This window comes from Sorex araneus, chromosome 10 (assembly GCF_027595985.1).
Source record: "Sorex araneus isolate mSorAra2 chromosome 10, mSorAra2.pri, whole genome shotgun sequence".
NCBI classification, from domain to species: domain Eukaryota; kingdom Metazoa; phylum Chordata; class Mammalia; order Eulipotyphla; family Soricidae; genus Sorex; species Sorex araneus.
The window spans coordinates 62,198,326-62,209,768 of record NC_073311.1 but is presented as its reverse complement, the minus strand read 5'-3'; positions in this window follow the sequence as shown (position 1 = coordinate 62,209,768).

The window sequence follows — 11,443 nt, the reverse complement described above, 5'->3', positions numbered from 1 at the left end:
AGACTTTTTGTTACTGTTTTTGGCATACCGAATAGCCACAGGTAGCTTGCCAGGCTCTGCCGTGCGGGTGAGATACTCTCATACTCTCGCTAGCTTGCCAGGCTCTCCAAGAGGGGTGGAGGAATCGAACCTGGTCGGCCTTGCACAAGGCAAACACCCTACCCGCTGTGCTATCGCTCCAGCCCCTCTGACTAGGTTACACCCATTTCTTGGCTTACAGTTTTCATGGAAATTCATGGGCCTCAGGAACCACAGGGTGGCAGGGATGGAACCCAAGGCTCCACCAGGCAAAGTCTGCATGCTGGCACCGGGGCACTGCCTTTGCACTCGGCTTGAGTCCTGACTGAGGCGGAGGCAACCCGTGATTCCTGAGCTTCACGGGCAGAGTGCGGTGATGCGCCCGCAAAGCAGGTGAGGTTGGGAGGGGCGGAGGGGTCTAATAGCTATGTGGCGCTGCTGAGAACAAAAGCACCAGAGCCGTGGAGCGCTACATTTGAGATCAAGACAGGGCGTCCGAGGGGCCTATGGAGTTACTTCTGCCCAAGCTAGAGGAGAGAGGACAGAGAAAGAGAGGGAGAGAGAGAGAGGGAGAGACAGAGAGAGAGGAGAGAGGAGAGAAGGGAAAGGAGAGAGGAGAGAGAGAAAGAGAATGAGAGAGAGAGGAGACAGAGAAAGAGAGAGAACGAGAGAGAGGAGAGAGGAGGGAGAGAGAGGAGAGAGAGAGAAAGAGAAAGACAGAGAGACAGACAGAACAGAGATAAAGAACAGAGACAGAGAGAAGAAAACCCTCAAAGGGAATAGAGTGGGACATACTCAAAGGTGGGGGGACTTGGAGTGGGAGTGTCTTTGGTGACTACCCCTGTGTTCTCCTCAACCTGCCTTCCCCTGCGCTCCTACAGCCTGGAAGAGAAGTTAGGAGCAAGGGAGGGCTGACCTGTGTTCCGCTGAGTGTGCAGGGCCTGGAGGTGTCTCAGACCCAAGCAGCAGACTCTGAGGTGGGAGGCTTCGAGGGAAGGGGTCCCTCCCTGAGAGTGCATCAGGAGTGGGGTGGAAGGAGAGGAGGCTGAGCTGGTTGGAAGGGCACCATCCCCAGAAGTCTCTCTGGAGGGTGAGAGAAGTGGCTTTGACCGAGAGAGGTCCCTGGGAAGCAGCAAGCAGAAGGCTGAAGAGAGGAAAGGGGGCCGTGGGAGGAGGGGAGGGAGGCTGTCAGCGCCAGGGCTATGTTCTGCCACTGCTTCAGGGCCCCACTCCACCCATACCAACCCATCCCGTCCCGTCAGTGTGAGGGAGGTCATCACTGGTCCCGTCTGCAGTATTCCCTGCCTGAAACAGGAAGCGTCAGGGAAGCAGAGCACTGCAGTTGGATGAGAGACTCAAGCCTCCCCTGAATGACTAATCTCAATGACAGAGATGAATTCTTATGACCCCCTAGGGACAGAACAGCTCTGGGATTGTCCAAGATTTTGATAAATGGCTCTCGTGGAGTAGGTTGAGTTGGAGGCTGAGACCGGGTGCCATCTTAGCGCACCAACAACCCCGGCCCAGAGACTCCCAGTTGAATCCCAAGATGGATTAGTGCCATACAGAGATGTCTCTGGAGTCCAACCATTTACAATCTAGAAATTTACATTTGCAATCATGGCCGCATGAGCCCTCATGATGTTCAAAATGAGCAATGGAAAATAAATTACCTAGTGTGTGCCCTTGGCAGGTAGGATTGAATGGTGGTGGGAAAATTTGAGCAAAACATAATGCACCAAATTAGAGAGAGAGAGTATTAGGAAAATTGTCTGACATAGAGGCAGGGTGAGGACTGGGGTGTGTGGGGGGATGGGGTAGATACCGGGGATATTGGTGGTGGGAAATGTGCACTGGTGGAGGGATGGGTGTTCCATCATCTGACCTATCGATCTAGCCCTACATTATTATTTTAAAAAAATGTTGGGGGCTGAAGGCGGTGAACCTGAGTCCAGAGCAGGGCGCCTGATAGGGAGTTAGAGGAGCACTGAACACTGGACCAGCCATTCTGGATCTGACCTTTGCACTCCATCTCCATGCTAAGTCTAGGCTAGATCTGGTCCTCCACATGAGCTCTTCTACCTCCCTTCCCATGGTATCTCCCAGGCTATAGGGCGCGTCTGACATCAGCTCTGAGGGGCAGTGGCTGTGGAGCTGCCGGCCAAGAATCATCCTTCTCCCGGAATGCACGCACACCACCTTTTGCTCTTCACTGGGTGTCCAGAGACTCGCTACGGTGAACCTTGCTCAGAGCCTGCATCCCGAGTGCTATCCATAAAAAATCTTGCTCATATTTTTTTCGACTTAAATATGATGGTTAACATCACCAAAAAGGATATTTTATATTATCAAGAAAAACCTAACACTGTTTTAAGACTCGACTGATGTTTTCTGAGTATTGCTGTTGTGCCAGGAATCGCACAAAACGCTTTACCTGTGCTATCTCATTTAATCCTCGGAGCACTTTTGCAGTCGTACAATTTCCCCTCATCTCACTGATGGCGCTCCAAAACGCTCGGAGACTTAGCCAAGGCCAGATATTTAGGGGGGAAAAGACAGTAATGTGACTTTGAGTTCAGAGTCTGAGTTATTAATTCCTAGATTTCATAAGGTTCGCTACCTAAAATACTTAGGCTTAGTAATTCTCTGGGACAATAAAGACAGCAGAACTTGGAAACAGAAATAAGGCTTAGGTTTTCCCTTAGGAATCATGAGGCTTTCTCTGGAACCCAACAACACGAGGTTCTTGGCACTGCGGGCCAGGTGGCGCCGATCCCTAGGAGGAATTGAGCCTGTGGTGGAGAAAAATCTCCTGGGCATGAAGGAGAACACCAGGTCACTTGCACGAACACAAACAACTCCATGGGTCAGCTTCCTTCTTGCTCCGTGGGGATTATATTTGCTTTGTAGTGTGCATAGGAAGAGAATGCTTACCCTCATTAAGTCACTGAAGAAAGGAAACACACACATGAGTACACTCAGCAAAGTTCACAGTCTTAAGTTCTGAGCTGCCAAGTGCCTAATGTCTGCCTGTAGAGCCTTCAACAGGAGGCTACCACCTCTCTGTGTGATTGAATCATCCCAAAACATATACGTAATCAAAGAGTTGTCTAACTGAAGCATGCCAGCTACCCTATGACCCACAGCACCCTGCAAATAGCTTCATTAACCACATTCTCAATCAGTCCAGGAGACGTGGGGTCTCCATGCTGCATGAGACATTGCAATTGTGAAACGGGGAAGGTAAACACAGGAGAGAACAAAATAACCCGTCCAAAGATCCTAGGGATGCTCAGGTCTCTGTTATGTCCATTTACTCCACTACTCCCAGAGTGTCGCTGTATTCTCTAATGTACTCAGAGCAGAGGTAGAGAAGCCCTACAGGAGTGAATGTAGGGAATGACATAGCAAGAAACTGTCCCACAAGGCACTTTCAATGTGGGATAATTTAGGTCACATAATCCCTACCTCCCTAGTTTAAAATAAATATTAAAAAATTTTAAATTAGTATCAATAAATATCATTTAAATTGAATTATTAATTTGCATACTAATAACTAAAGTAATAACTCCATTATATTATACTGCCGAATTTCTGCAAAACTATTTGAACCGAGTCTGCCTTTATTAAATATAGCATAACATAGGCTATCCAAGTGCTTTCAGTATAAATGGGGGCTGTTTGCTTTAAATACTTTTATTGTCTCCTCTACTGCATTGCTGAGTTAATTTTTTAAGTATGTATAACTTTGAGGAAAAAATGTATGTGCATTATCTAAAAATATTATTGAATTAAGGCTGGAATAATCTAATTATCATATGATGTTTCTAAAGATTATTTTCTATAAAATCTCAATCCATTGACTTTCTTGCTATTAGTTCTCTTTTATTAGAAATTGGCAGAAGTTGGGCATTTAGTTTATAAGGCCAATTTAAATCTGTATCTTTGATAACTGCTTACATTTTAAATTTAATGCATGCAGTAGTTGGGAGCACAAATTGGTCAATTAAAAAAGTGAATGTCCTTTGAAGTTTCCTATGCAAAGGGAAAGATAGTCATTATTTCTGGAGAATTTAACCTGAAAGTTATCTTAGTTAAAAACCAAAGACTTTCTTCATAACACCTAGTATTTATTTTATTTTCTTCTAAAGTAATATATATATATATATATATATATATATTATATCCTGGAGAAAGGAAGCAAGCGGGCTCAGGGAGGGACAGCAAACTTGGCAGAGAAGGAGCGTACAGTGCACGGAGCAGCTTTGAGGAGCATGTGGGCTGCAGAGAGGGAGGGAACTCACTCACGGCCGTTGGTTCATATAGAAAGACAGCATGAGGGGAAGGTGACAGGAGCAGAGGGAAGGCAGAGACAGTTGCAAAAAAAAAAAAACAAAAAACCCATGTTCTTTTTAGTCTAAAACAGGGCCCCCGGGAGTCAGGAGTTCTTTGTTTCTGTCGGGATCAGGCTGCGTGTACAGCTAGAGTGCTCAAGGAGTCTCAGATTCGGAAATGATTTCAGCAAATGTCACCATCTGAAATGGACGCAGATAAGAATGCACATAAAATGGCTGTGCGCGTCCCTCTGCAGGGGGCACTGAAGAGAGTGCTCAGGGCAGGGGACATCCTGCTCCCACTCACTCCGGCTCCAGGGCCTCCCCTAGCTCTTCAAGGTAGTCGTGTCCAAAAGTCATGGCAACACGGCTAAAATAAGTCACCCACGTGGCGATGACATCAACCTTCAGCGGGAATGAACACAGCTTTGGATGACAAGTAAAACCGGAGTGAGATAGGGAAACTTACACCCCTCTGTGTTTGTTGTTGTTGTTGTTGTTTTTAAGAGGGAACTGTACCCTTGGCATTAACTGGAACATTTCTGGGATTCTAAGTGGAAATGTGTTTGGAGATGAGAGAGGATTCTACGTGGTAGTCCTTTCACGCTGCTCACCTCCGTGGTCAGGCCTGCAAAGCAATCAAGCTTCTGTCCTACCCTGACTCGCCTCCCGGCCCCACCCGGCCCCTCCCTCTGGACAGCAGCATCCTTCCCTTGCAGTGCTCCGACACAGCCCTCTCTAGGCTCTGTCTCAGTGGCACTCTGTCCCCTTTTCCTTTGTACTTGTCCTTCCTCCCACCGCAGTCTGTCTCCAGACACTGAAGTGCCCTGTGATTTCAATCCCATCTTCCATGCCACCCCCCGCGAGAGATCTCCCTATACTGTATTATACTATGCCTCTTATTGGATGAACATTTTTTGTGACCTGTGCAATATTCTTCTTAATCTAAAGACCATCCCATTCATTTATTTCCTTGCTTGTTTCTTTTTCTTTTTCTTTTTTTTTTTTGCTTTGATTTTTGGGTCACACCCAGCATTGCTCGGGGGTTACTCCTGGATCTGCACTCAGGAATTACTCCTGGTAGTGCTTGGAGGACCATATGAGATGGTGGGGATTGAACCCAGGTCGGCCTCGTGCAAGGCAAATGCCCTACCTGCTGTGCTATCACTCTGGCCCCTCCTTGCTTATTTCTATCTTCCTCACTATATCAGATATGCCAGAAATATCAGGCCCTTAGTGGATTGCACATATACAGGTATATTCATTGGCTCCTAGTATAACATTCAACATATTATACAAAAACTTCATAAATTTTATATTATTTAGAATTACATAGATCACATACCACATATAATAATATCTGGTTTAATGATGTCATCCTTAATAATCATAGTATCTTAATGATTATAATCTCTTATAATGTAAATCACCATAGTGATAATTTTTATATCATAATACAGTACTATAAAAGTGTCACTGTCACTGTCACTGCTCATCAAATTGCTTGAGAGGGCACCAGTAACGTCTCTATTGTGAGACTTGTTGTTACTGTTTTTGACATATCGAATATGTCATGGGTAGCTTGCCAGGCTCAGCTGTGTGGGCAGGATACTCTCGGTAGCTTGCCTGGCTCTCTGAGAGGGACAGAGGAATCGAACCCAGGTCGGCCGCGTCAAGGACGCTGTGCTATCCCTCCAACCTATAAAAATGTATGTATATAAAACAAATATCCTCACACAAGCAAGAGAAATGTAAAAAATTAAAAATTAAAAAATCTTTATTTTTATTAACTTTCTACTAATCTTCCATTTAAAAAGTCACTAGAACCAGAGCAGTTATCATTTCAGTTTACTTTTGAATGTGTATTGGGATTTATATTTATGTTTTAAGAAGTTAATATTCTAAAATGTCTTCCTTGGAGGGTAACCAATTCTACATATTTTTATCTTAATATTAATTTCATGAAAGCTAATTTACATGGCTCTGTCACTCCCAGTCTAGCTGTCTTGAAAGGTCAAATGATTAATTGTGCATTTATGGACCTGCTACACTGAAACTCCAATTCTTTGGAGTTTTCTGGACTCCCGCACTTAGGGCTTTCTGAAAGGTCTGACCTGAACAGTAAACAAGGCTCTCGTAAGTGACACCTGGAAGTCTCACTGGCTTGCACTTCTGGTAGCTCTCAGATGCCCAGAGTATGACACATCTGGACTAGAGAGTGACACTAGCCTGATCATAGGAAAATTCCTCTCGTCTCAATACGGGAAAGTAAAACTCCGTGCACAATAGACTCCTTGACCCGACCCTGGGAGATGCATGTGGGGACTTGTTGCCAATGAGAAGGCAAACAAACACAGAAAAAACAAAATAAAAGGCTTCTGAACAACAGAAGAAGTCTGATCCAAAAGAAAGAAGATATCCTACTAACTGGGGAAGATGTTTACAGATCACATGTCCCACAAGAGAGAGTGCCCAAAATAAACACAACCATAAAATTCAGTAACAAAAGGTACAAATTAAATTCTTTTTAAATAAGCAGAGGATTTGGAATAGCCTCTCCTCTGACGAAACAAACACAAGGCCCTGAGACACAAGAAAAGACTCATTGTCTCAAGGCAAATCAAAACCATAGATATTATCACACACCTGAGAAGGACTTTCATCCAAAAAATGAGAAGGAAGCAACAAGTGTTGTTGGAGAGAAGATGGGAGGGAAGTGCTGTTTTGTGGGAACGTAAATTGGTGTCACCATCACGGAAAGTAGTACAGAGATCGCTCAATAAAATTTATAAAAATACCATTTGATCCAGCTAACGCACTTATGGTTATTTAACTAGAAATAAAAAATAAATATAAAAACACTAGTTTGAAAATATATTCTTAGTCCCATGATTATTGCAGAGCTCTGTATGATAGCCAAGAACTGGAAACAAACTACATGCCCCAGAACTGACAAATGGATAAAGAAGTATATATAGATATAGATATAGTTAGAAATACATAGATATATGTATGTAGATATGTAGGCATGTAAATATATATAGTTATTTTCAAACCAGAAAGTGAAATGTGCCACTTGACAGCACATGAATGAACCGAAACAGTCTCATTCTTTGTTAATAAGCTGACAGGGGAAAACCGGCACTGTATGATCTGACTTGGTTTTGCTAGAGAGGAAAAAAATGAAGCGATGAACTGAATCATGTGAAATAAACTTTTGGACAATAAGTCCACACAGGGCTGGAGAGATAGATAGTACCGGGCTTAAGGCACTTGCCTTACACGTGGCACACCCCAGTTCAATCTCTGGCAACCACAAGGTGCCCCAAACACTGTCATGAGGGACCCTCAAGCACAGAGCCAGGAAGAGCCTCTGAGAACCACCATGTGTGTCCCAAACACCCCCTGCCACCACTATCACCGCCAAAAGTCAATACAGGGGCTGGAGTGATAGCACAGCGGGTAGGGTGTTTGCCTTGCACTCGGCCGACCCGGGTTCAAATCCCAGCATCCCATATGTTCCCCTGAGCACCGCCAGGGGTGATTCCTGAGTGCATGAGCTAGGAGTGACCCCTGTGCATTGCTGGGTGTGACCCAAAAAAGAAAAAAAAAGTCAATACAAACTTCAGTTTCCCTGAAGAGAATGAATGAAGAAAGTGATGAACAGGAACAAAGATAGTGGTGATGGAAAGAATAAAACTTTCAGGGTAAGTATCATTTAGCATATACAGGCGTGGGTTTTCAGCAATGCTCAGCTAGAACAATACAACATGCTTTAATTAAAAGCATACATACACAGATACATAAAATAAAATTGCAAAAAAGAGTTGAATTTTGCAGCAGAGAAGAGCTAACTGTCAACTTGGTGAACACGGAAATCGTGGTAAAGATTCTAAGAGGACTGCATCTTCACTCCTGTGCGGCTTTAGTTTTTAGAAAATAACGCAGCCAGGTTAGAAGGGAGAGGAGATAGTTAAGAAGGGCCCCGACCTTGTTGCAACGCCCAGTACTGATTACCTGAGAACTGTAGGTTCTGAAAAACTACTGGGAAAGAAGAGTCACATTTATCTGGTAGAGGCCTTGAAGTCCACAATCCCTTTGCTTAGTATATCTCCTAAACTATCTAATAGAGTGGCAGATTTACAAAGAATGCCTAATCTGTACTTTTTAGGAAAATAAGGAAGAAATTAGTTGGCTGTTATTAGTGACATGCAATCTTACCTTTTATTTCAAAACCTGGACCAGATGAAAACTATTGCTGGCAGGAATAAAAAGAGAGAGAGAGGTAAAGCAGTAGGAAAAAGCTCACAGCCAAAAATATGGAAAGTGAGACAAAGAATGATGAAAGTCAGTAGTTGTTAGGAAAAAAACAGTACTATAATGACAGAAACTCCAAAGCTTCCAAAAATGAATTAATAAGCTTTGATCTGTGATTCTCATAGCCAAACCATGTACAGACATTATGTTCAAATTACAGAAATGGCCTTGGTCTGCAAAAATGAAGATTTTAAGTGTGTACTTGAATTTGAAAGCACACTATTATTAAGCTGCAGCCGCGTGTTTATTCACTAAAACAAAAACAAAATTATGAGCAGGTTATCAAAAATTTGCTTTTTTTTAGGATGAAGTTAAGTTTTAGTAATAGAGTAATGAATCCTAATAATAACAAGCATGTACTAGGACATGTTTAGCATCACATGACCTGCATTATATTATTAAACCATGCCATAACCACATAAAACAACGAATCAGAACTAATTTGACAATAAAATTTTAATATGCATGCAACGATATTTGCAAGGCATAATCACTTTATTTTTAAGTTTTTACCAAGTAGTATTCTGTGAGCTCAGCTCTCCCACAGAAATGTGGCAGATCCAATACTATTTTTTCTCTATTGCTGATTTACTTCAGTGATAAAAATCGTGTCTTTAGCTATGCTGGGCTCTAAATTAGCTCTTTCAAGCTACCCAAAGATGAGCTAGCAAACTACAGTAGGATTCTTAAATAACATCCCATGGGCCTGAAGATTAGTAAATATTATTAACTCTTGTCACCAAAATGTGAGCCCCAACTCACTAGAAAAATCAGACCGGGCACGCTCTTGAGGAAAACACAATCTGGCCCTCGCTCAAGTTTCAAGAAACTGACATGTCACACTAGATTTCTTTAGCACCGAGGGCAGGATTAATTCAGACAGAATCTTAATGTCTGGTTATGTGCTAATGCTATGCAAAATATACAGCAGGCCACCTGGACAAGCCTCTCATAATGAATGACTTACTTCCTCCTCGGTTTTAAATATTTGTTTGAAGAATATAAGATCCATGAGCTTAATGAGCTAAGGAGGGTAAAGGCACAATCAAAATATCTTGCGTGTGGCAAAACACGTTCTGGGCTCTAAATTCCAGAGGCTCGGAGACCAGACCAGGGAGGAGAGTGCCGAATCAATCAGGGGATGGGGCTTGCTCAGTGCCCTTCATGCAGAATGATCACAGGGCGGTTAACTTTAAGGCCTCCCGCTTTCCCGACGACGACAGAAGGGAGCCAGAATAAAACAAATTAGTCTAAGACTCAAAAATGCCAAGGGCCCTATTAAGTATAAAAAGCTAATAGGGTGTGTGCTTAGACCCACAAGTGTGTGCATGTGCTCGGAGAGGGAGAGTGTAAAAAGAAATTAGCAGCACATGCTGCTTCCGCAAGACCATACAGAGTTCTCTTGATTCATAAAACCTGACTTACGAGCAAATCCCCAAAGATGCTAAAGCAACTTCAAAGGGGGAGCTCAGATGGAAAGACAACAGGGGGACTTAAACGCAGACATTACTTTAAAAAAACAAACAACCCACCCAAGCAATCCATGTTATGTCTCAATGGTCTGCGAGTGAGCGGGGTCCTAGGAAAACGGGAGGGGGAAAAAGGTTCAGAAGCATTTTACGCATGTCGGCAACGTTAGGGAGGAAGGTTTTTCCGGTAGCCGTTTCAAATGAAAACTCGGTGGTGGTAAGTAATTTGACATCGCCCGTTATTTTCTCTTTACTGCTAGTTCGTAAAGGCGCACACGTGATTGCGGGGCTAGATAAATGAAAAGCACGGAGGGTGTCAGCTGCTGCAACTGTACCCTCAGAGAGCCGGCAAACCCTTCTTCACTCTCTTAAGGTTCTGTTAGGAGAGGCAACTTAGGTCCCTTTGCATCTCTGTGTGACGCCGGCTAAGTGAAGAAAATAGGAAAAACATAACATAGAAACACATTTCATAGTTTATTACAAATAATGTTTCAAGAATCCCTTTTTTTATAGAGCGAGAAATCACAAAATGAGAAGCGTTCGGGGGATCTATTTTAGTGAGCAGGGGAACCAGATGGTTGTAACCTAGAAGGCTCCGAATTATAGGCCAGTTGGACAAACCAGTGCTGGGAAGAATTCAACACTTTCCATGGATGGAGCAGCCTTGACACCATTCCACACCCAAGCCTCTGGCCTCAGCTGGCCCCAGAGACATACCCCCGCAGAGTGGTGCAGGGCTAGGACGCTCTCTCGGAACTTCAGGGTGACAATCCTAGCAAGAAAGTCTATCCCCGGTCCTGTACACGTCACAGATTCTCAGTGATGTTCGGCGCCCTCCCACCTGAACAGTGAAGGAAGCAGTTCAGCTCTTACTATGTGTTTCAGGAGTTTATATCCTACCGTAGCCCTGAAAGCCACAACTCTCCCATTTATTCTTTAACAGTAGGAAGAGACGTTAAGACGTACCAAGTATGTAAAACTAGGAAGACAGCACTCCGTTCTCCATCTTATAAATGAGGAGTGAAAAACTAAAGAGACAGCAACTTACTAAGGTCAGAACGGAGATCGTGGGTAAGCTGGGGTGCGAATGCACATGGGTTTCATTCGAAAATGAACGAGAGCTGGAGAGATAGTACAGCAAGTAAGGCACTTGCCTTGCGTGCAGCCGGCCCGGGTCAATCCCTGATCCCCTCAAGACCCAGCAGGAGTGACCCCTGATCACAGACCCAGGAATAAGGCCCGAGTACAGCCGGGCGTGGCCCATAAAACAGAACAAAAATACACATCTTAGCCACTTTTTCAAAT